The sequence below is a fragment of the Harpia harpyja genome, chromosome 9 (genome assembly GCF_026419915.1).
Source record: "Harpia harpyja isolate bHarHar1 chromosome 9, bHarHar1 primary haplotype, whole genome shotgun sequence".
Taxonomy (NCBI): Eukaryota; Metazoa; Chordata; class Aves; order Accipitriformes; family Accipitridae; genus Harpia; species Harpia harpyja.
In genome coordinates, this window is record NC_068948.1 from 19,630,553 (window position 1) to 19,654,471 (window position 23,919).

The 23,919-nt window shown below is 38.9% G+C and overlaps 1 long non-coding RNA gene across 1 annotated transcript in view; it reads right to left on the reverse strand.

Moving 5' to 3' along the window:
- Positions 1-23,919, reverse strand: part of LOC128145989 (uncharacterized) — a 344,835-nt gene that overhangs the window by 267,186 nt on the left and 53,730 nt on the right. The window contains exon 2 of the long non-coding RNA XR_008236644.1: positions 4,907-4,973. This is a non-coding gene — a long non-coding RNA (uncharacterized LOC128145989). The remainder of the gene's footprint in view (positions 1-4,906; positions 4,974-23,919) is intronic.

Below are 23,919 nucleotides of genomic sequence, written 5' to 3' on the forward strand. Positions count from 1 at the left end.
TGATGCCACTCCCATGGGACCCCTTCTTCCACTCAGGTGATTTAACTATGTACCTAACAAAGCAATTTTAGTATTTGACTACCTACACACATGCCTCGCTCCTGCCTTGCAGGACAGCTAGTGGAAATGCAAAGTGAGGCCACTTCATATGACCTGCAAGATAGAAGCAGATCAAACTGGGGATAGGCAAAGGCAAGCACCGGTCAGTGGCAAAGCAGAGCTCATTTCATTCCTTGGCCCCAGGCTAGCTGGGCTTCACCACTGCTTCTGCAAGCTCTAGTGCTGTGGAGACTTCCATGGGAGAAGATCAGATGCTCCAAACTGAATTGATGTCTCTGATACTCCCAACTTTATCTGGAGCTGAAGCCTGGCAATTCATACAGCCCTAATCACTTCTCAGACAACCTGTCCTCCATGGCCCCTCTGGCCCCCAGTGCTTGTGGTTTCAGCCTGACTCGGATAGACTTGGGGGGTGGAGAATTTTCCTTTTCAAACCTGAAAAGGAAATGAATTCCCCCAAATCTAAAACTCAAGGTCCCCCCCCATTCTCTGCAATATTTTAACTCAAGCAGTGTTTTCTCCTGAAGGGATTTTGTCTTCTGATTCTCTGCTCCCAAGAAGAAAAAGCCAGTACACAGGAGACACCTCCACAGAAGAAAAAATCAGCTGGGGAACTAATACAAAGATAAGTCACCTGCACCACAAACTATATTGGCTCTGCCCTCTCATCTCTCCCACAGACCTTACTATTAATACGGCTCATTGTCCAGGCAGATTCTGGATTAACAGAGAACTCCTTACTAGATATAACACCCAATTTCAAAGAACTCATATTGATTGTATACTTTAGTCCATCCTTAAACCAACTCAAATACTTAAATTATTTGCTGAAAGGAGGCTGTAGTTGCTTATGTAAGTCAGTGGCTGATTATCCACCTAATTTTAGCACCTGCAGTAATATAAATGTACAGATCAGCTCACTGTAAGCAGACAGAAGGCTTCTTCCCAAACAATACTCAGACAGAACAGCAAGAGTTAAACAGTTTTAAAAACATATTTTTCTACAGCTTCCCTATGAAGAATGCTTAGAAAAGACTTCTTTCTAACCTAGCTGTCTAGGGCTTAATGCAACCATTGAAGAAACTGGGCTGCTTTCAGTTCTTTTCATATGACAAAATGTTTAAGCATTTGGAACTGAAGTTTCACAACTGTACCTTCTAAGCTGACAACAATGGACATATGTACAAGTCATTTAAGACTAATACAAAGAACAATGTAATTTTATAGCCATAGATTAACTATCCACAGGAGGCAAGCTTGGCTGGCATTGTAGCATGTTCCCTACTTTATACATATTGCTAGTTCTTCTCTTCCAGGAAATACTGTGGCTGGGGAGAGAATTTTGGTTTACTGTCTTAAAACTGGTTTTCTTTTCTTGACTTGGAGATGCCAATAAGGTCAAAATATTTTTGAGGAGTCTCTCATTATACAAAACACTGGCATACTTTTATTTCTAGTGTGCGAGTACTGTTTTTTTCATGCTGCATTATACTCAGCCCACACAATTTTTTTAATATTAATAAAGTGATTGTGCTTAGAAAGCCAAATATTGAATCTTTGGCTATACCAAGGTAATTCTTTTCAACACAGAGGCAATGCTATGGTTCAGCAAGCAATTGAATTTGGCTCAGGACTGATAAGAGCTACCTTCTGAGCTATAGTATTTTCCCCAAAACACAGGTGCTGAGTGTTCAACTCACAGAGTGGGCCAATAACATAGGCCTTCTCCCTCGAGGTACATAGATACTCCTATTGTTCAGTGGGACTAATCCCACGTATAAATGTTTGCAGAACAACCAGTACAATTTGTATTTGAGTACCAGATGGTAAGACCCAGCGCATCCATAAACACCTGAGCTCAACCTACCAAAAAGACCTGCTAAATCCGTGCACTGACCCAGAGAGGAACACAAAGTGGGCAGTGTTTTTTGTAGATACACGCAATGCAAGCCCTCTCTTCTCAAAATTCCAACTTTTAGACTGAAAGAAGCAAACCCCACCAAATTCTGTGCTTTCCATTAAAGTCACAGTTCTCTTAGTCCATCCATCCCCCTGGTCGGAGCACTAGAACTGGAGGTATAGGATGCTATGTCCTTCTTAATTGCAACTCATCACTGTCCCATCTAGTCCTCACCTCAATGTTATGAGGTGCTGAAGTACTGAGGAGATTCCTGCTCTCTGTAAAATTTGGGGATGTCACATGATGACAAGATTTTGGAATGGCACATCTCTCCCTAAAATTCTCCCCCTCCTTAGTACAAATTCAGCCCGTAAGGCTACCACACGTTTAGTAGCTAAGTCTAGAAGTATTTCCAATTAATAATGATAATGAAGTATAAGACTTGGGATGAATTAATAAAAATTTTTACTGTTTTAATTGTACATGGATATTGCACTAAGCCACTTTCACTACTAAAAATAGTTTTGAAAAATTCCTACTACATATAAATCTGTCCATTAAATGACTGTAAACATTTAGACTTCCTCTGTAAGAAATACACATGGCACTCAGTGTTTTAAAGACAATTACTCAGTCTATAGGCCTCTTGCCTTAATTGCTGTTGGTATTTTTACATACTTCATCAACTAATTTTTCTTTCCAGTGATGTCACTGTAATTATTTCTATTCAGCCTGGATGTTTTACATTATTTTACATTATTTATGCAGTTAGATTTTAGTCTTAGATTTTAATTGTTTGGCCATTTTTGGTACTCGATCTCCTGTAAAACTTTGCTCCCTACTTTCAGGGTGGTTCCCAGCGAGCCATTGTGGTATTGTTCTCATGGTAGGTCGCAATCATTCAGCACTTCTATATCCTAGCAACTTCACTATATTGTAACATCAGAGCAATGGTTTCTCTGAGCACACTGGCTCACATCACCTTTTCCTTGGTAGGTCAGATAGCAATCACTATTTCAGCAGAGGGACTGTGATTGAAAACACTGGCATCATTCTTGCATTTGAGTGTCTCTGCTAAGAGTCACAGATTTATTCATTGACCAAAATGAGTCCCCTAACCAAAGTTCCAGGAAGCACTTTTACCTGTCCTTAATTTTAAGTCTATGGGCAGTTTCATACATTCAAAACTTCTGTGTTTTCCTGGACTGAAGTTCTTGCCAGACATAATGAATTTTGAAAGACTTGCTCTAAACTGGTAGTCCCAGAAAGCCTGCTCTTTTTCCTATAAATTTCAAGAGATCAGTATCAGCATACCATGAAGTAATAAAGGAATACCTTGTTTTGCTATTTTCCCGCAGAATCTAGCAAAGTGTTATTATTGATAATTGCCAATAATAATCAGCAGAAGCTTCTCCTTTATTGCCTCTATTGTTTGCAAAAAAAGTGCCCGCCCCCCGCCCTTTTTTTTCTTGTTTTGGTAAGTCTGGGTGAACAGGGAGGAACATGTTGGTAACAGTTTGAAAACTGTCTTTTTCATCTAAAGCGACAAAAACGTTTCCCCCAGGGCACCAGCAGAAAACAGCAAAACTCTGTACCTAAGTTAATAAGTAAGAGCAAAACAACTAAAACCTTGGGATTTACCACTTTTTCCAATTGTGATTTTCCAGAGTCCCTGTTCATCAGTATTTATTATTTACCTTTTACCTTCACATTGTTTCCTTTTCACTTGGGATATGGGTTATTGGTTTGCAAATTGTATATTAATATTGCTTACCTACAAATACTTTAGGTATGATCCCGGGGGCAGTGCTGTATGCATTTTAATGAACATTTGAACTTCTAAAATTCAGTAGCATTTATTTTAACAGGAACTAAAAGACAAATTTGAATTCCAAGTTTGGTGATCAATTTACATCTACTTATACTTAAAGACAGGCTGAAGTAAGGCAAAATTCAATCCTAGGCAGAAGACTTGCATTAAGCTTGTGCTCCACTTACAACATCCCTACAAGAGACCTTATACGCTCGAAAAAGCTAGTCCTGACACATGCCATGAAGAGAAAATACTAGCTTTAGCTAGGGAGGAGCAAAACAAAATGTATTTAAAATACAAATGTCTGCTTAGAAAATTTGGGACTGTAACAACTTTTGAAGAAACCTGGCAGACTAGTTTATAAAACAAGCAGTTGTTCATTCTTTGGATATTAGTAAGACGTCACGAGAGAATTTGAAGAGCTAAAGTATTCTCAGATGTTTGCAGTAATCACTCCCCCAAGTTGAGTGTTTGGAAAACCCAATGTGTAAAATTTCCCATAAATAAAAGGATTCTAAAAGTGTCAATTCTGGGATGTTCTTGGCTGAGATTACTGGAACAAATAGGAATAGGTTTACGAACATAAATAGCTGACGTGGACTGCCCTCAGGAATATTTGTGCTAATAAACCAAAGATAAAAATAAAGAAAAGTAAAAAAGTAAAATTACAATGCAAAAAGTGACAGAGTTGGGAAATCTAGAGTTGGGATTGCCTGTCCATTTTCGCTCATCCTGTTACAACTCACCATGGTAGAACACGTGGTATAAAACCTGACACCAGTCACTAATCCCAGAACCAAACCAGTTTGAATGCTGTAAAGATGTGTGTGAACCTCCCACCTTCTTGCATAAACGGTCTTGCTGGCCTCACCCCAAGTCTTTCATGCACTAGTAACTAAACACATGGGTGACAGCGTGCCTTTTACATAGAGACCTTTCTTCAGCTTCTGCTAGTCACAAAAGCTGGTTGAACCTTTTTCCTTTCACAAAAAATTTTATGGATGGATATTCAAACTCCAGGAAAGCATGTCTGTGAGATGACATGCAAAGTTTTGGAAATACAACTGTGAGCAGCAGTGAGGAGAAGGGACAAAGCCCAAACTCTTAAGAAGAAAGAAGAGATAGTTTCTTACCTTTCTGTCATGATTTGATTAGCAGCAACAGGTTCCAGGTTTGATTTCTGGCTCTCTTCTCAGAAACCTAGGAAAATTAAACCAAACTGGTTGAGTGTTCAATGAATGATACTTTCATCTTTGCCAGTAAATGAAAAAAAACATCATTTCACTGGAGGGACAGAGGAGAAAAGAGTAAAAAAAAAAAGTACATTCAGTGAACAGCTGTTTTCTCCCCAAGTATAGTAATAATTAGTGAAATCATTATTCACTCACAGATACAATGAGGTTTGGGTTAGGAAATCGGTCCTTCTTGACCAAAACTTCTACCCCTATCTCCTTTAATCTAGATGGTTTCACATTCCCAAGCTTCAAGCATTAGATTTTAGATTAGATTAGTTCAATTTCATCACAGTGACCACAGTTAGGTACTGGATTACCAAGACTTTCCTGCTTCATTACAAGCATATAATGTCATTAGTTTTATACCTTTTTTTTTTTTTTTATGAAAAATATCCCCAAAGAGGCAAAACAAAATACAAAGCAAAGGTGTTTTAGACCTCTCGCTCTACCACTGCCAAGAACATTCCTTTCCTTCTGACCATCTGCTCTCTGGAAGGGGCTCCTTGCATCTTTTGGGCCTTAGCTGTCAGGGTTTTCTGCATTTGAGAAAGGATATGTGGCTGTGCCCACACATGAGACCTTTTATTTGGAAACTATCACAAAAATTCTGTTTTATAAAAAGGCTTTTTTCTAAAGCTGCAAGGAGAAGACATTTCAAATCAGTTGCAATCACAGCTAAGGCTGCAGAAGGTCAGTGCAAGGCAGCATAGGAAGCTCCTCAGCCAGGATTAATTACAGACCATCAGCCTGCTTTAAAACGTAATCTCTTTCTACCACCATCTTGGGGGTTCTCCTTTACATGGCAGTTTAATCTCCAGGTTCAGACATCAGAGCACCGATGAGTGCTATACAGCTGTCTTTAAATCACTCTTTCAGTGTGCTCAGCATGTGAACAGCTATATACAAAACACACTAACATGGGTCCTGTCTGTAGCTCAGTTTATTCTCTGTTTTCTCTCGCTGGATGACCCAATGCTTAGGATCATTCCTGCCAGGAATGGCCTGAATTCACAAAAAAGCATGCCACAAGGCAGTGTAGCAAGACCTACATTATTATTATGCCTGCCTAACATGCCAGCACACACAGCAAGCTTCTTCAAAGCATCTAGTCATCTGTTTTACCAAGCCAACTACTCAACCACAGCAGCAATGAGTACCTACCCAGAAGAGTAATCCCCTGCATCACGGCAGAACCCCATACCAGACCCAGAAACAGCTATAAAAGCAGGCAAGACGGGAACCAGAGGCTGTGCTCCTCCTGCCAAGAAGTAACTTGGGTGGATCAACATGCCCCAAGGCCATTGCATTTTTATGGACAAACCAGCCTGCCTTTATGAGATCTTGCTAGCTGAATACTGTACACAAGGAAACCAAACACAGAATCACAGAATCTTAAAATAACTTAGGCCAAAAGAGACCTCTGGGATCATCTTGTCGAATCCATGCTCAAAACTGGGCTGGACTTGGATCATGTTAGGGCCACCTAGTAATCAGCTGCACATGAGGCACCACATGCTTATATATCCCTGATGATATTTTGGATATCAACTACAACACCTATAACAAGTTGATAAACAGAGGGGGGAAAAAGAAGAAACTACAAAGAGGAATATCATGTTCACAGCCAAATTCAGACCCATGCTTCCTTCTAACCACAGCAGAAATACATAATGTGGGTTCAATGCATCCAATGCTCTTAAAAAACAAACACACGTAAGGAACTCAGTGAGGTCGGTTTATATTATACACTTTGGCCTTGCTGATATATGTTTAGCCCACCAGAGTTTAATAGATATGGAAGTAGAAAAGAAGGCATCTGTAAATGCCACACATCTAAAAACAAGGAGATTGAGTCTACAGTGCTCAAAAACACGGGAGTATTTGCTATGTCACACTCTAGGATGGGACCAAAGCAACATATTTAGCAGAGTTTGGGTTAGCAATTGGTGTTTTCATTTACTTGGCTTTAGCTGAGACTTAGGAAACATCACTTCAAATGAGGGATGTCCTTTCATGAACTTTATATGTTGGTTGGAAAGGTAAGACAACAAAGAACGAACTTCCCCAGCCTCAGCTAGGAGTTGGAGAGAGTGAGTAAGAAGGAAGAGAGAAGCACAATTTCCTACTTGTTTCCATAATGGCAACAAAATGAGCATTCTGCTCAGTTTAATGACTCAATAATGCTGCTCTCAAATAGGTTAGCCAAAAAGTTTTATCTGCAAGTTTTTGTCTCTTCTTCTCCCTAAAAAGCAATGCCAAAACTTTACCAAAGATAGAACACGACAAAGATGCTGAACATATGAATACTAAAGGAAATGATTTCTCTAGCAACAACCACATGAGAACTCTTAGAATTTCCTTCTGCAGCTCATGACTTTTTAGTGGTTTGGATGACCTTGATAGGAAAAGCAAATATTAAGGATCTGATCTGAATTTTCTATGACATATACAGTAAATGCCAGACAATCCCTTTCATTTACCATAGTGTCAATAGCAGACTTCAGCAAGTACCCATTTATTCAGGCTATCTAATGGCTGCATAAATAAGTACCTAAAAATGATGTAAGAATTTCTTACACAAACATTTTTCTTCAATATGCAAAAACATTGTCATCATCACAGCGCCAAATAATAAATAATCATTAATTTTACTAGATATACCTGTCTTGGGTCCTTAGATGACTCCTTTACCAAAATTCAATAAGACTTAACAGTTTTGAAAGTATTTTTGCCCTGTGAGGTGAAGAAATACATAATGCAGAGTTGGTGAGGGTCAGATCCAAACATTCTTGTGATGTCTGCTGTAATAAGCCTGCACACTGATGGCCAGTTTTAAGCTTTTTGCCAGGACAAAATAATAGCAAAGTTCTGACAGCATAGACACAGCTTGTGCCAAGGGTCTCTGAAGCCCAAAAGGCGGCAAAGTGGTAAAAACTACATAGAAAGGTATTCTTCAGCTGGAAACAGAGACATTTAAATACTCTCAAGTGACATCCCATTTCAGGAAGGCTCACAGTCCTGAGATGATAACAAATTAGATATATTTCTATTACATTTGCAGAACTCTCTGAATCTTGCATTACCCTCAAACCACAGGTCATTACTTCTTACGCTAGTTTGTATGAATAAGCATATCCATAGAAAAAGAAATCTTTACCCTGTTTCAGCTGAAAACGTTTTCAGCAAGTTGCCACACCTCTGGCTGGCCCAATCCAGCAAGTGACAACAGCTGAAAACTTGCCTCCTCTCTAATCTGCATGTGCCAGCTTCCAGCCTTTGGGTCCTGTCCACATTTCATCTGCTGGGACTACAAAGTCCAGCAGATTACAAAGTGTCCTCCTATACTGATATTTGTTCCCACATAAGTAAACTCAAACACAGTGAGTATTTGGTATCTTACCCTTTCATGCTCTTCCACAAAACCCATTCAGCCCAGTTACCACTGTAAACCCCACGCTTCCTGAACACAGTGTGGCAGAGATACAACTAAAAGTACCAAGTACCAAAAATACCAAAAAGTACCAAAAGTACACTGGTTTCTTTCTGTGTGTTTGCTTTTTTTACAAAAAAACCCAACATGATGTGCTCCAAGGAAACCTGATTATAGGAAATTATGCAGCTCTGATTCCTTGTTACCATTTAAATTTAATGTTGTTTCCCTGGCCTTTCTCCTTACATAAGCTAATTAAATGCTTTTAATAACAATGACAATTTGGTCACGGATAAAAACAAGAGTATTTTCTGAAGGAGACTCTCCCTCCTTGTATTTATATTTAGTGTGCGTTGTGTGAACATTTTCTCCCTATGTAATAGAGAGCCAGAAAATCATCTGTCAGGGGATGATGGATGATGAAGTCTGCTACTTAGGCCTCAGGGCCCGGCCCTGCTGCTATACTTGACTTAGCCTTCAGTAGGCACTAAGTGCTCTGTCAGATTCATGCCAAGGGAAAAGCATATGCCTGTAACTCCCAAAAGTGTGGGAACCAGAATAAACAGAGACATTTTTAACGTTACCACACATTTTAAATCTGCTGTGTCACTTTCCTGTAAGCATTGTCCATATTTTTGTAATATATACTGTCATTGTGGGTTTGTGGCTCTGTCCATCACCGCTGTTCTTTGTTGTACACTAACCAAGAAAACAAATGAAAAATAAAAGGAATGCACAGAATACACGACCATTTGGCTGACTACTACACTCTGTTAGCAAAGCAGAGGTGAGTTCTTGGGGTTTTCTTCTCTCACTTGCCTCCGACAACACTTTGTTGGTTTGTTACAACACGGCTTTTCTCACCTCACACATCTTTATTAATTCAGGGGTTTTTTTAGAGTCTCCTCGGGTGCTGTATCCCCACACATAGATACGTTACCACAGGGCTATAGTTAAAAGCATCTTCGACTCTTCTTTCCACCCCAAAAATTCCATCAATCATTGAATTACGCTGCTTGGCTTGGATGGACTGCAGCAGGACTCTCAAAATCTCAAGCATTTCCATTACAAGCCCGAGGTCCCACAGGTCCAAGGTAAAATGATGGTTTAGAAATGATGCCAATCATAAGCATGGTTTTCTAATGCATATTTTTATTTCACATTGCCTAACTACTGATTATAACCAGGCTTTTAAAACAATTTTCTTAAAAGGGAATGGGTCAAATGCAGCCATGATGGCATTTCCATTCTTCGGAAATTTCTCAGCGATTAATATCACTGTGTCTCCTTCTCTTTCATCTCTAACTTCTTAAGATAAAATATTTATATCATGGCAAGTATTAAAAGGTTTGATTCCTTGTTTAGGAAAGACCAAAAGAAAATGCCATCAAAATTAATAACAGTTCAAATTACACAAAATAGTCTTGAGGGTTTTTTTTCCTCCTAGTGCAGGTACTATCTTTACCCATGGAGATCAGTATACAAGCTTTGTGAAAAACTTCTCTAGATTAGATGTCCCTTCAATTCAAAAGGGATGTTCCCCAGCCCTGATTTACCACTGGATAATTTCTGAGGAAGGGGCTTACCAGCATTTAACCCCTTTGTTATACTTTCCCAGAACTAGCAGAATTCATTGAGGCCTAACAGGCCCTAAACCCCAGCTGCATTTAGATTTTTTGATCAGTCACATTAACCCTTACAGGCATCAGCAGGGTTCCTGCAGCACCAAAAAGGTACATAGCAAGGCAAGTACTAGAAGCCATTGAAAAGAAGGGGATATTTTTAGGCTGGAGTCACTGTCACAACTCATGCAAATGCCAAATATTTTGACTTTGACATGAAAATTTATCAGAGCATGATGCCCATTTCTGAAAACTAGCTTTCCCTAGTCATATAAGGACTGCCATTTGCAACCCTCACACTGAAAAATGAACTCATTTTAGGTTATTAGATGAGGATCCACTCCTCCACAGTGTTACTAGGGATTTCTTTCCTACAATATGCGTTAATACAAGAAGATATCGAAAGGCCCATTCATCTTGCTTTACAGATGGGTTTAGCTGACAGCTATGAGCCTGACTTGTCTTTTGTATCAATGCATCCATCCCAGCACCACTCCAGGCTTCCCTACAAAATACGCCCGTTGTTTAACAGCTGCAGAACAGTTTAAATGCTCTTATCTACTCGCTTGAAATCCTCCAGGGCAAACTATTCCCTGAGACGATCTTTACCCTTCTCTTGAATCTAATGCACTGAGACCTAAAAAGGCATTATGGCCAGAGACTGGTGTGACTACAGTAATAATTACCAGTTCAGCAATAAGCTTCTCATTGCAAGCACTGCTAGGGCTATATACAAGCCAAGAAGAACCTAGAATCATTGTGTCAGCAATTCTCAAAGACTATTTTAAATGCTATCAAGTTTAATAAAACTTTTACAACAGAGTACAGAGTGCACTTTGTGTTCCTTTGAAATTGATGGAACAAGCCAATTTTTCCAGGTTTGTAGGCATAACATTTATTAAATTATAATAAGAAAATAGCTATTTAAAACCATGAAATGAAAGACTATAATATACATCTAAAGGTCAACAACTGCACGAGTTTCCTTATTATATATTTTATCTGAGAAGTACTGGGTGACAAAGGAGCTCTGGCACCATACATGTACAGCTGCACACTGTCACTATTCCCTGCTCTGACTTGGACAAGGAACTACATACTGTTACAGGATGGCCCTGCTTCACCTGAGCCTCTTACAGAACTGCCTTCATCTATTAAGATGGTGACTTACACCCTTTAAATAATTTCCACTATATGTATTACATATAGATAGAGCTTTTGTAGCTGCAATAGCAAGGTCAGACTGAAATACAGTGATTTTATTCCATCTCTGCACTATGCTTTCTTTAGAATTTTCATTAAATCAGTTTTACCACCTCCACCCCAATTTCTTTTCTGCAAATATGGAAGGTTGATATGTCCTTCACAAGGGAAGAGAGGCTGTGTTAACTAACATTGCCAAACAGAAACAACAGAGATGATCAACAAAGAAAAGCCAATGAGAAAATACCCAGATGAAGTGGAAACTTCTTCACTGAGAGACTGGAAAGAAATGTGATCTAGGTTCTGGCTTTTAAAAGCATTTTAACGTTTCAGCATTAAAACATTTTTATTTCTTCCTAAACATGCTTAAAATCAAACTTGAACTACAAGGAAAATAATAAACATTGCTGGGGTTTTTTTCCAAGTGCTATTTCAGTGGGCCTCATTCCATATTCTAGTCTCTTCACTTAAACTGAGTAGGTATTTAGAAGGGTTTAAACAGGACTTTTTTTTTTTTTAGCAACACTTAGAGCAATACATCTTACTGGACCCACACGCAACAGAACATACACACAGACAAGAGCACAGCATCCAGCCTATTTTGTAAACACCTTTCATTTGTTAATAATTGCAACCATTTTTCCAAATTCATAATATAAACCCCAATATTATAGCACGCAAACATGTACTTCATGCTATAGACGTGCCTAAGTTTCATAGACCTCAGAAATCTTCATTAATGTTTCCTTCTAATCTGTGGATATATACATATATATTGCACGTGGAACCTGATATAAATCCATTGACATCTATGGAACACTTCAATAGAAAGTAATCTGAATCAGTATGGGCAACCTTATACCTTTAGGCTACTAATCAGCTTTCAAGCATTGAATTCAGCTGGCTTAAACGATATGTAAAAAAAATATGGAGAGGCATTCTTACAGTATTCATCAAATATGTTAAAATACAACATAGAAACACTATCACAACACACAAATCCAGGTGTTTAATGATGAATGTTGTAAAACTGACACAACTCTGAAAAGCACAGCTGTGATTAGGATATAATTATCTTATGCAAGAAATCCATTTCAGAGCTATAATTCTTTGCTGCTAGCGACAGGAACAGATTTTTATTATTTTCCACTCACCTTAATTCTGCAAAGTCTGTGCAGCTATAAAAGAGTGATTTGGATTCTAGTCTGGCTCAGAGTTCTAAACAAATTTTTTTTGTAACTGATTGAATAACAACAATTTCTTGTGAAGAACCTAGCTTTAATTTTGGATCTCGGACTGATGGAACAGGGCTGGCAGAAAACACACCTATTATTTATTACTGGATACATATGGTATGGAAGTAATTGGAAGAAAAAGGGATGCCACAGATATTTGTAAGTTACACAGCTGATCTGCGTTGAGATTTTATAACTTAAGCATTTCATCACATCAGAAAGACACCATAGTATCAGAAAATAATTCTACTCATGTATGAACGCAACAAAACTTGAATACACAGGTTACCTTCTGAACTAACTTACATATTATAGTCTGCATAGACATCCATAGAAACACACATGTATACCATATGTATACTTATATTTCCAGATCACAGCCTGTTACCATTTGAATACAATTGCAAAATTGCACAAGAGCCATATTGTCAAAATTGACTCAAGGGAAGCAGAGATGTGGCTACAGATATGTAAGTCTCCTTCCACCAGAAGGAGAATTTTCTTTTGACACAGAAAGAAAAAACAAACAAAAAAACCCCAGCTCTGCCCTGTGTGAAGAATCCTTCCTGAGCAAAACACACTAAATATGACTAAAAAACCCAAACTTTAAAAGATTTGTTATTATAGTGACTTAAAATGTTTAAAACCCAATCCGTTTAGTTTTTTCTTCCTTCTAAATTTTGAATGCAAAAGGTGAAATAAATATGATCCAAAGATATTTCAGGATTTAAAAATCACAACCTATATATGGGCTGTATAATTTGCAAAATCTACAAATTAATATTAGAGTCTACTTCTGAGAAAAATAATGTCTATTTGTAAACAATTTTTTTTATATTTGGTATGTTTAAGTTAAAAAATGTGAGACTGCAGACAAGATGAATTTTCTAGTATCTTAGTCATAAAATTATAACACTTACGTAGTCACAAAATGGTTAAACTCATAAATTAAAGTAACGAGTGTCTCATAATTTAGATTGTCCTAAAACAATACTAAAGGTGAGTAAAAATAAAATACTCCATCTGGCCATTTCAATTAAAATCTGCTACATTGTATTTAATAAAATTATTTGGAATTAATGTAGTCAAATATATCTGCCAAAAAAATTCTTTGCTCTGATTAACTAAAACTGATTCAACTCTGCCATGGGCTCTGGCCATGGGAGAGAAGCTGCACTGGATTACACAGCACTCTTGAGACATCTTCTTTAAATAGGTATTTTTAAAAGTCATGATCCCCTTTTCCACTAGATGTTCTCTGTAAACATTTGGGAAATGAATCACTCAGCAGCCACAGAATATAAGAAAAAGCACTCATAACCTGGAAAAATATAGCTGTATTTCTTGAAAGAGATGAGATGGCTTTCTGTAATATGAAATGCAGCTTAAAAGATATGTTAGATCCATGGAGATCTATTGCATAAGGATGAAATTCATCCTCTGTGTAAAGAATCAGCACAAGATTTACCCAGTGATTAATCATGATTAAGTGGTATTTTACAGATTTAGGTAGGACATAACTGAATAATGGGTATTATGCTGGCCCTCTACTATTAGCATTAATGTTACCATATAGAGCTACATCAGGATATCAACACCCAAGTTCACCTCCTGAATTAGCCAAATTCAAAATGAGAATAACTACACTGCAAAATAACCCTTTCTAGACCCACTTTGCTCTCTCATTAATGGTATTTAGACTTCCCAAACTGTGTTTCACAATTCTTCTAGTGAGCTAAAGTCTCTGTTACTGTTTTTTCAGTCAGTTGTGGGAACCTAGTGTACAGAGAAAATGGATTAAAACACTCTGGGAGTAATGGCACTGAGTTAGGCTACCTTCTGTCCACAAGTCACCCATATTTTAGCCAGTAAGTTACACCAACAAAACACGTAACCTACAAACTGGAACAGGCTTCCTACACGGGTGGTCGATGCCCCAAGCCTGTCAGCGTTAAGAGGCATTTGGACAATGCCCTTAACAACATGCTTTAACTTCTGGTGAGCCCTGAATTGCTCAGGCAGTTGGACCAGATGATCACTGTAGGTCCTTTACAACTGAAATATTCTATTCTAAACCTTCCCTTTCCCACTTCTTTAACAAACTCTAGCTAAAAGTACCAGTGGACTAGAGTCGAGGATTTGCATGAACGCTTCTGGGAAAATGCTTGGAAAGTTACTTGAATTATAACCCATAGAAACGAGTTGTAAATGGAGGAGACTATGATGGAGTTTTGGGGGTAAGATGGTTTGCAAGTGACTTGGAAATCACTGAAAGTCCCGAGTCTTCCAGTGATGAGGCAGTTCCATCTGTAGTGGTGCAATTGTAATGGCATCATTCAAAGACCACCATTCTACATGAACCAGAGTATTTCCTGGGCTCTGCTCATTTCCCTAAACTCTTGTGGCAACGAGGAGGTGAAACATGGGAGCACTACAAGAATGAAAACGCTCGCTTTCTAAACTCTACAGCTAAAGTGGAATTCAGCTGGAGTAAAGATATTTCACACAGAAGTAAGCTAGACTGGTTTATTAACTCAGGAAATTTCTGTTCTCAAAAGGTGACTACAAATCTCAAGCCAAATAAATCTCCAGGCAAACTTTACTGTTTCTGTACCTTCCACTAATTCTCAATAGGAGAATCAGAGGAAAACGTGCAATTTGTGTTAAACTGTTCCTTTTCCTCTCTCCTTTTTTCGTTCCTGCTAGCAGGATAGAGAGGAGACAGGAACGGCAAATTAATTATGGTAAAGATTATTTCCCTGAGATTTTTCAAGCCTCATTAAAAAAAACCCTCAATTCTCATCTATTTTATAATCCAGTAACATTTGTTTTGAGACTTTGTCTCTTGCCCAAAACAGAGAGAGTACCAGCACACTGGGTTCAAACACTGTATTAATCAAAATAACTTTGAGTTCAGCAATTATTAAACCCAGTTAATAAATGTGGAATCTGCAATATGTACAAAAAATGATGTAATTCATTTGACATGCCTAGTGGTCCAGTACATTAATTAGGGGCCTGACAAGTTTATGGGAAGTATTCTCTAAACATAGGAAAGCTCAAATCAGGAAACATTTATACAGACAATATGGTACTCACAGCCTGAAATAGGAACAGGGATTGTTGGATGAACAAGTTAGAGCATGACTCAGTAGCTATAAAACTATCTGGGAATATTTAAGTCAAGAACCATGATTTGTATCTACAGAAAATATGAGGGTTGGGGCTAGATTTCTAGATTCACTCTGTAAATTGGACAGAAAATGATTTGTGTGCAACACTGCTTTTGCAGATACTAGTCATGCCTTTGGTTTTGAATGTGAAAACGTGTAGGTCATTTTTGGTAGATGCCTCTTCCCTCCCCTTCTCCCCATCTCTCCCTCTCCTCCTTTGTGGGTGGGGTGAAGTTAGAGTACACTTGAGAATTTGAATCTAAAACTTCAAGCCATCTTCAAATAAGGAAAAGAAAAAAAAAAGAGGGGGGGGAAAAGCATGAATTATGATGAACAATGAATTGACTGTGGTAAAGTTTTCCCCATAGCAGGAGACTGGTAAATGTTGGGAAAACAAATCTTCATAATTATTGACACTTGTGCTGGAGCACATCTAAGCCAAACCATTAAGTTGCTCAACCACAAAGAGATGATTAAAATTGTTTTGAGAATCTGGCTGTGTTTTTCTTTTGGAAATAAAGGTGAGGTGGAAAATGGAGTTTATGCCTGCATGTTCCACAAAAAACAAAGTTAACTTTTATTTTTAATTGCTGGGTTTAGGAGGAGGAAAGGGAAGATAAAGGCCACTGGAGTATTTCTGTGGTGATGAAAACCTAAATTGAATGTATTATTTTGCAATTAAAACATCTGAGGCATTTCTTCATTATCATTATAATGAGAATGTCAAGCAAATGTTCAAGGGTAGGATTCTCAGAAACAGTGATTTCCAATAAAATACTATCTACATAATCAACATGCCAACTTAGAAGAGAAAAAGGCAATACTGAAGTTGCATTATCTTAAAGTCAACTCCTTCTCTAAAAGATGCAAAGTAAGATAAATAACCTCCAAATCAAAAAAGAAAAGCTTTCTAGTCACCAAAAGTGAAATTAGTCATTTCTGAGGAAGAAAAAAAGCAACCAAACATTTCCCAATATCACCCTTCTTAATTGGAATAAAACCAGTTTAGTTCAACTGTGCTGAGCTAATAATCTTTTTTCATGCCATGTTCTGCTTTTATGGCTACATCTTGTTCCAATTTTGGTTTCATCCATTCCTGTTTCCAAACAACCATAACTTTCGTATAGGCTTGCCATACACCAGATCCCATCTGTCTGTGACCTTGAATAAACAAGGGGCCTTTGATGTTCTTATGCACTTCAAACCACTTTGTCATTTCCAGTGATATATGAGCCACACTGTAGTGACATGCAGTCATTATTGGTTTGTGGAAGTGCCTTCCTGCTTCTTCTCTTGATGTAAGTTTACCATAGAACAAATTTACTGTAATCTTTGTGTTAACTTGTGCTTCCCTACGGAGTGAGAAAGAGGTCAGCAAAACAGCAACGGGAGGCTGGAAATAGAAATCCTGCACATACAGCATCCCGACAGGCAAAAACAAGAGTCTGTCTCTAGCAGAAGTAAGAAAACCAAATCACGCAAACCCCATCCAACAAACCAATCGATGATCAGAAGAACTTCTTGAAAACAAATATTATAAGGAATTTGTTAACTGATGGACAGATTTACATACCCCACACAGCAGCTTTGTTGTGGTGTTGTGTGTTCATCCTATTACATTTCAAGGCTGCTGTTCAAGGCTGTTGCGTTTTGGCACTGTCAAAATGAAACAGGGATTATGTAGTACCATATGTCAGGCAGCTGAAGCAAAGGATTCCTGGTCTAACATGTTTGCATTTCCCGTCTGGAGGGAGCATTAAAACCAATGGAGCAGGAGAGGTGGGTGGGCCAGCACAGGGTGGGACAGGGTGTTTTTCCTCTTGCCCCAACTTCTCAGCAATCCTGCTTGCACTTCTGAAGACTAATGTCTGGATGTTTCTGCCCCTGCCAAATACAGGAAAGAGTTCATCTTTTCGTCCAAGACAAAAAGAAAAACACAAAGCAAAACCCTTCAGCAATTATTTTTTAATGTAAATGCATGTTTATTTCATGCCCTCAAGCCTTTTAGTCCTGGTTGTTTGTGACAAACATTCCACAATAGACTCTTTAAAGTCTGGCATATGTGCCAGTGCTAAAAAACATACAGCAGAAGACATAAGACAATTAAAATGAAATACGACAACAACATGCTGCTAATGGTTTTAAATCATTACATTGTAGAATACTTACTGGTACATCATGGAAGAGCTATCCCCACAGCTCTACAGAAACCTGTGCTCCATCAATAAACTAATCTTTATCATGTAATACATTGGGTTTGTGTTACAATGATGTTTGCGTTATACGCTCCAGCATCCAGTAACTATGGATAAAGCATAGTTACACACACAGCTACACACCAATTAGCTCAGGTCTCTGCTTCAATATATGATAGATGTTCATGGTCCACATCCTCAGTCAATATCCACTGAGGAGGCACCATTGATTGACTTCTAAGATTAAGTTGTACTCAATAACTGCACCAAGATGACCTGCAAGCACCAAGATGACCTGCAAGCACCAAGATGACCTGCAAGCACCAAGATGACCTGCAAGCACCAAGATGACCTGCAAGCACCAAGATGACCTGCAAGCACCAAGATGACCTGCAAGCACCAAGATGACCTGCAAGCACCAAGGTGCCCAGACTGCAGGCACTTGAAGTAACTTACAGGATAACCCATTTTTAGGAGCAATCTGACTGAAATAGCGTCTGAGATGCACTGTGAATTACCTCACACAGGACCCTGGAGGCTACAAGTTGCAGCCACTGGTGTGCAACTTGGCTTTCAGTGCTGGCTTAGTTATTTTACCACAACGCTTCAGTTTTCTGTGTAGTCCCCGTTCAGCTGAGTGTCCTGAATAGACAATATTTTGAAAATGGATTTAGGCACCTGAATGATGTAGGTATTTTTTGTGAAAAGTTACCTATACACAAACATATGCACAGAATAATCAAAAACATTTTTCTAACTCAGCAAGGAATAACAGTGGGTTGTAATTAACTTGTTTCTACAGCATGAAATACAGAGATGCTTCAATGTCTGTTTGTTCTTTTTGAGTTTGTTTGGGGGGTTTTGTTTGTTTGGGGGTTTTTAGGTAAAAAAGGGAAAGTAAACACAGGAACATTCCATAACGACCTATTGCCAAGTAACTAAGGGCTGTTCTGGGATGTAAGAAACTTGGGTTCAAGTCCTCTGTCTCTCCAATTCCAGACAAATGCCCTTTTCACTCATGTTACTAGCTGTTACTGGGTAGCTTGCTGCCCTTCATACAAATGGCAAAGCTAATACTTTCAAATAAAGATTTTTAAGTCATATTTCAGCAATGTGGATCTCTAGCTGGATTTAATAGATATCATCTCTGAAAACCTTAATTTCTGAAAGATAAATGGAGAATTACATCCTCTACTTTAAGAACTGACTACCAACAAATCCTTTTTATGGTTCTTCCCTTATGCAATATCTGTGCTTTATAATTATTTCAGAAAGAGTTTTCAATGCAATTTTAAAAATAAAGATACCACATTCAAGAAATACCAAGCAAAAAAACCTCGCACCTTAATGTTGTCCCTTTATGTTACTGTCACAGCTAGTAGCAGTAGCATATTTTTCCCCATCCAACTTATATTTACATAACGATAACTAAGCATGTTAATTGTAAAGACGCTCCCAAGCAGCTCAGAAACATTTCTACAGAGTAGGAATTTCAGAGCTACATGGAAAGATTTTCACACAAAGCAAAAATTTTAAATACGCTTCTATCCATCCTTCCTTTCCACTCCTCCCACACTTAATTATTTTTTAACCAAAATGAAAACGCACACACTTGTCTTCAGGTTAATGTCACAAAAGGAAAAAGTTTTAAATCCCATGAAAGAGACAAGACTCTATGAAGCTTAACTGCTCTAAGTTATTGAAGTATTAAGAGAAACTTGGAATTCTTAAGCAGTCATGAAACACATTTGTAAGGAATATTAGCTCAGTTTTAACGGAGAAGAAACATTACTTCCCATGTCTTATTGGTAGCTGAGATCACGGCAGACAGGCTTGTCTAAGAGCACATAGGAAGTCTGCAGAGAAACCATGTTGGGTTTCTACATGAAGCAAGTGCCGTGGTCACTGACCCATCCTTCCTCTCCAGAGCTCAGTAAGAAGTCAAAAACCATTCTCTTGTTGATAACTGATAAACTTTTCTCTGTCAAAGCTCACCCTATACAGGCTGAAACCCAGCTGGGAACCCAAGCAAAACTCCTTGCTGTGTTCTTTAAAACTGACCATGCGTAGGAGCACTTGCTACCTGCAGTTTCTGGAATGGTGTCTCCTCTCCCTCCTAAGAGTCATGTTTAAGCCTATAAACCAGATTAAAAAGTGATTTGTATTGTCTAACACACCTCTACTGAACACGATGAGAAAGCTGATGAATTACCTCAACAACCAGACTTCTGACTCTCACCGAAAGGAAGAAGGAAAGGAAAAAAAAAATCACCAATCTCGCCAGTGCTTTCTGGCCTCTAATCCTATTCCACACAGCAACAAGGTATTTGTTTGAAAGACGCAGCAGCCTACACCTTGCTCTCCACTGCCGGAGCTAAGGGAAATATTTAGACCTCCCTCTGACAGTCCAGCGTGGAAGTGGAAGCCTGAAGGCAAAGCAATGGCAACAGAATCATCTTTTTGCTGGTTTACATCTGAAACATGAGAAAACACCTGTTCTTTCCCCTCCCTATACAGAGATGGATGTGCAAATATACACACAAACCTGGAAGAAAGCTATGAAGTGTGGCATTTAGCAGTTTGTCAAAACTGAAACATTCTGCTGAGACGGCTGTCTTCCTAAGGCATCTCCAACAGGGTCACTTGGGTTTCCATGAGTTCAACTGGCTGACTCTGCCATCCCATGAGACACTGCCCCTGACCTGGCCCTGCCACAGCACCAGGACAAGCTCAAGAGAGCTACCTAAAGACAAACGTTCCTGGAATTTTGGCCCCTTGGCAGAAAGTCAAGGATGTAATTTAAACACCTCTTTTCCAAAGTTCAAGAGAGTTGGCTGAATTAATTATCAAAATAAATCTCACTATACATTGTCTAAACCATCTGAAGCAGATAAACTGAAAAGGGCAGGAGATTCTCTGATACAAAGTGCGTAAGACCATGCACAAGTCCAGCAAAATTGTGGGGAAAGTTTCTGTTAGCTTTCATTTTCTTTGCATGGCCCAAATTCAGCAAGACATTTAAGTACGCATTCTGCAGAGTCAATTCAGGGCCTGAAAAAGACCCAATATGTATGAAAATTAAGTTGGATGAAACTTATAAAAAAGACACAGACCTATTAATACTTTTTAAAAGAAGATACATTTAAAGTATTGATAGTGAAATGTTTATATAACAAGCAAAGACCAAACTACTGTAATGTATGTTTCAGGCAAACCAGAAATCCAGTGCTCAGAAGAATAAACATTCATAAACTCTGCGATCTAATTTTATACAGCAACAAAAATGTACAATAAATTTCACAGTCCTATTGATCCTAATACCATTGGCATTGCCCCAGCAATTGATTTAGTCATTTGATCAGCTGGAGAAAGGATGGGGAATATAATATTTTAGTGGACTTCATAAATTCAAAGCCTCAGCTTTCAAGTCCAACCAATAATACAATAAACCATAGACATCATAAATGGAACAACTAAAGTTTTGTAATTACAACATGGTTTATAATGTAATAATTTAGCAAATGGCAAGCATGTTTGATTTATGCAAGATGCAGAATAGTAGGTTGTTTCTCATCAGAGCTGCAGCAATATATTTTCTAGATAAATGTTCAGAACAATCAAGTTTTGCATCTCAACCTCTCCAAATGGTGATTGCTTGCCTGGCATTATCCAAATTCAAGGGGTTGTTTTAAAAGTGCAGCAGATCTATTTCCCATCTTCCTTCTACAGATTTTTTGAACCTACTGTTTGTGTGTTTAGCTGTATGGAATGAAATGGGGCTTTTTCATGATAGTAGGACCATTAAGTACTTATAATAGGCACAATATTTAGCATTGCCTAGTCAGTCTAAAAAGGCTTAGAAATTACAGTAGCATCATTCAGCGGTTGTCTTGACAGCCTATCTACTGGCGTGTGTCTGCAGGAAGTAACAGGAGAGTAACATTCCCCATTATGCCTGTCTATAATCTACCTCCTTACAGGGCGTTTCTCATCGGGGTGCTTGTCACTCTCTCCACGTTTGAAAGACAGGGCACAAGGTGCTAGCCCTGAACAGCCTCCCAGTTGTACTGTCCCTCAGTCCTGTTGGTGCTCAGGCAAGGCACTGATGCCATCCACACCGCTGCTGCCTCAGGCCAGAGCTCAACTGCTCTCCTGGAAGACGAGGGATGTACTGGGCAAAATGTCCTACCTGAAAATACCCCTGGAGCAACACAGCCCCCTACAGCACCTGTAGCTTTATGGCACCACAGCAACTAACACTCTCCAATGGCATTTCAAGAGACTTGTAACACATGGCCCTACATTTTATTTTTTTTTTTATTTTATTTAAACACAACATTTGAGGGGGTTTGGTTTTTTTCAGAGATACCTGCAGATTACCCAAAAGATACCTGAGCAGATCAGGCAATGGATGCTTTCACTCAGTTTTAGACTTATGCCTTCAGCTACACTCCCAGAAACACCATCTGCTGCAAACAGGCCCGATGAGTCCAAGCACGTGGTGCCAAGCACCTTAGCCATCGGGACAGAGTGGTCAGAGCACTTTCCAGTTTAGTGATAATTTTGTGGATACAGAGGCTTCTTAAAGTGGCTTCCAATTTGTTAAATGTCAGACTTTTAAAACAATACACTGAGAACAAAGAAGCCTGCATGCCACTCGGTAAGGCTGCAAAGCCAGCCGGCAAACACTGTGGCTTTCGGGGGACTGTTTCAATTCATTCAGGCTTCATACCACAGGCTTGTGAGCTGAGAAAACACATTCAACTTGCTGTGAACTGGGGATAAGAGAAAAGGGGTTGTTATGCCTGGCCACTGACATCTAGTTCACCTCAGAAAACATATCTGTACTGAGAGAAAAGAAACCTTTATTCTCCTGATAATAATACATCCATTTTCATACATTCATTTCAAACTTAAGAAAAAACCCAAACCCAACAGCAACAAACCAAAGCATCAGCCCTGCAAAATCAGTTTCACTACACTGAAACTCCCATAGCTGTCCCCAGGCACCCTGACAGTCAGTAGAAGCCTAAACTCTCTCACTGTAGCCCCAGATCTAAATCCATCCAAAACTGAAACCCAGATAGTGTTGCAGTGCTCCTAGGAAGCTGGTTTCACACAGCATAGATCCACCTTCTTGAACAGTGCAGAGCAAGGGAATGACTCAAGACACTGCTCTTGTCCACAGATAGGTTTGTACTTGAACAGGAGCAAATACTGGTGCAACAGTAATAATTCTGTGTGAGTTGCCTCTCTCCTGTTAGATATGTCTATTGGGCTTTAAGAAAACTTTTCCTCTATTTACTCTATGAAGCACTCTTACATTTTGGCCAAAAGGTCAACTTCAGACAGCTTTTTCAGAGGAGACTTAGTCAGTGGAGGAAGCGTCTAACCCCCTTCATGCTCCTTCATTGCAGACCCTCTGCAGCAAACACAGAAGTTGGCAACTTGCAAAGAAGAGCTACCACACTGTCCTGTGCCTGTACACAGGCAAACAGTTAGCCACACAGTAGTGAGCTGGGACACTATTCCAAAAGCATCCTAAGTCCCAAGCCTTTATACACCTTGTAAAATTTGTTAGCTCCAAATTTATAGCAGCTCTTAAACAGAAAGTCATGTATTGCCCAATCCTCTGTGGAAAATCCACAGTAAAAGTTCCCACATGAGGAAACTAGCCAGTGACATGAACTTCCCTGGTAGCATGGGAAATTTTGGGAGGGCCTTCCAAAATCTGGCCTGCTGTCTCTTCACAGTTCAGGACAGCATCATGTGAAATACCTGCCTGCAATGGCAAGGTCTCATCCCTTTGAACAAAAGGCACATGCTGCTGAACATTTCAGCCCAATGATGGAGGATGATGTCACCACAGGCCTGCATGAAACAGCAGTCTGACAAATACCGTCAAATATATGACTTATTTCCATTAGCTGTTACTTCTAAAGAGGTGCTCCCCCCTTTTTTAATCTTAATTTCTAAGCATCTCTTAAAAAAAAAAAAAGAAAAGAAAAGGAAAAAAAAAAAAGGTCATCTTGAGTTTCATCAGAAATGACTTG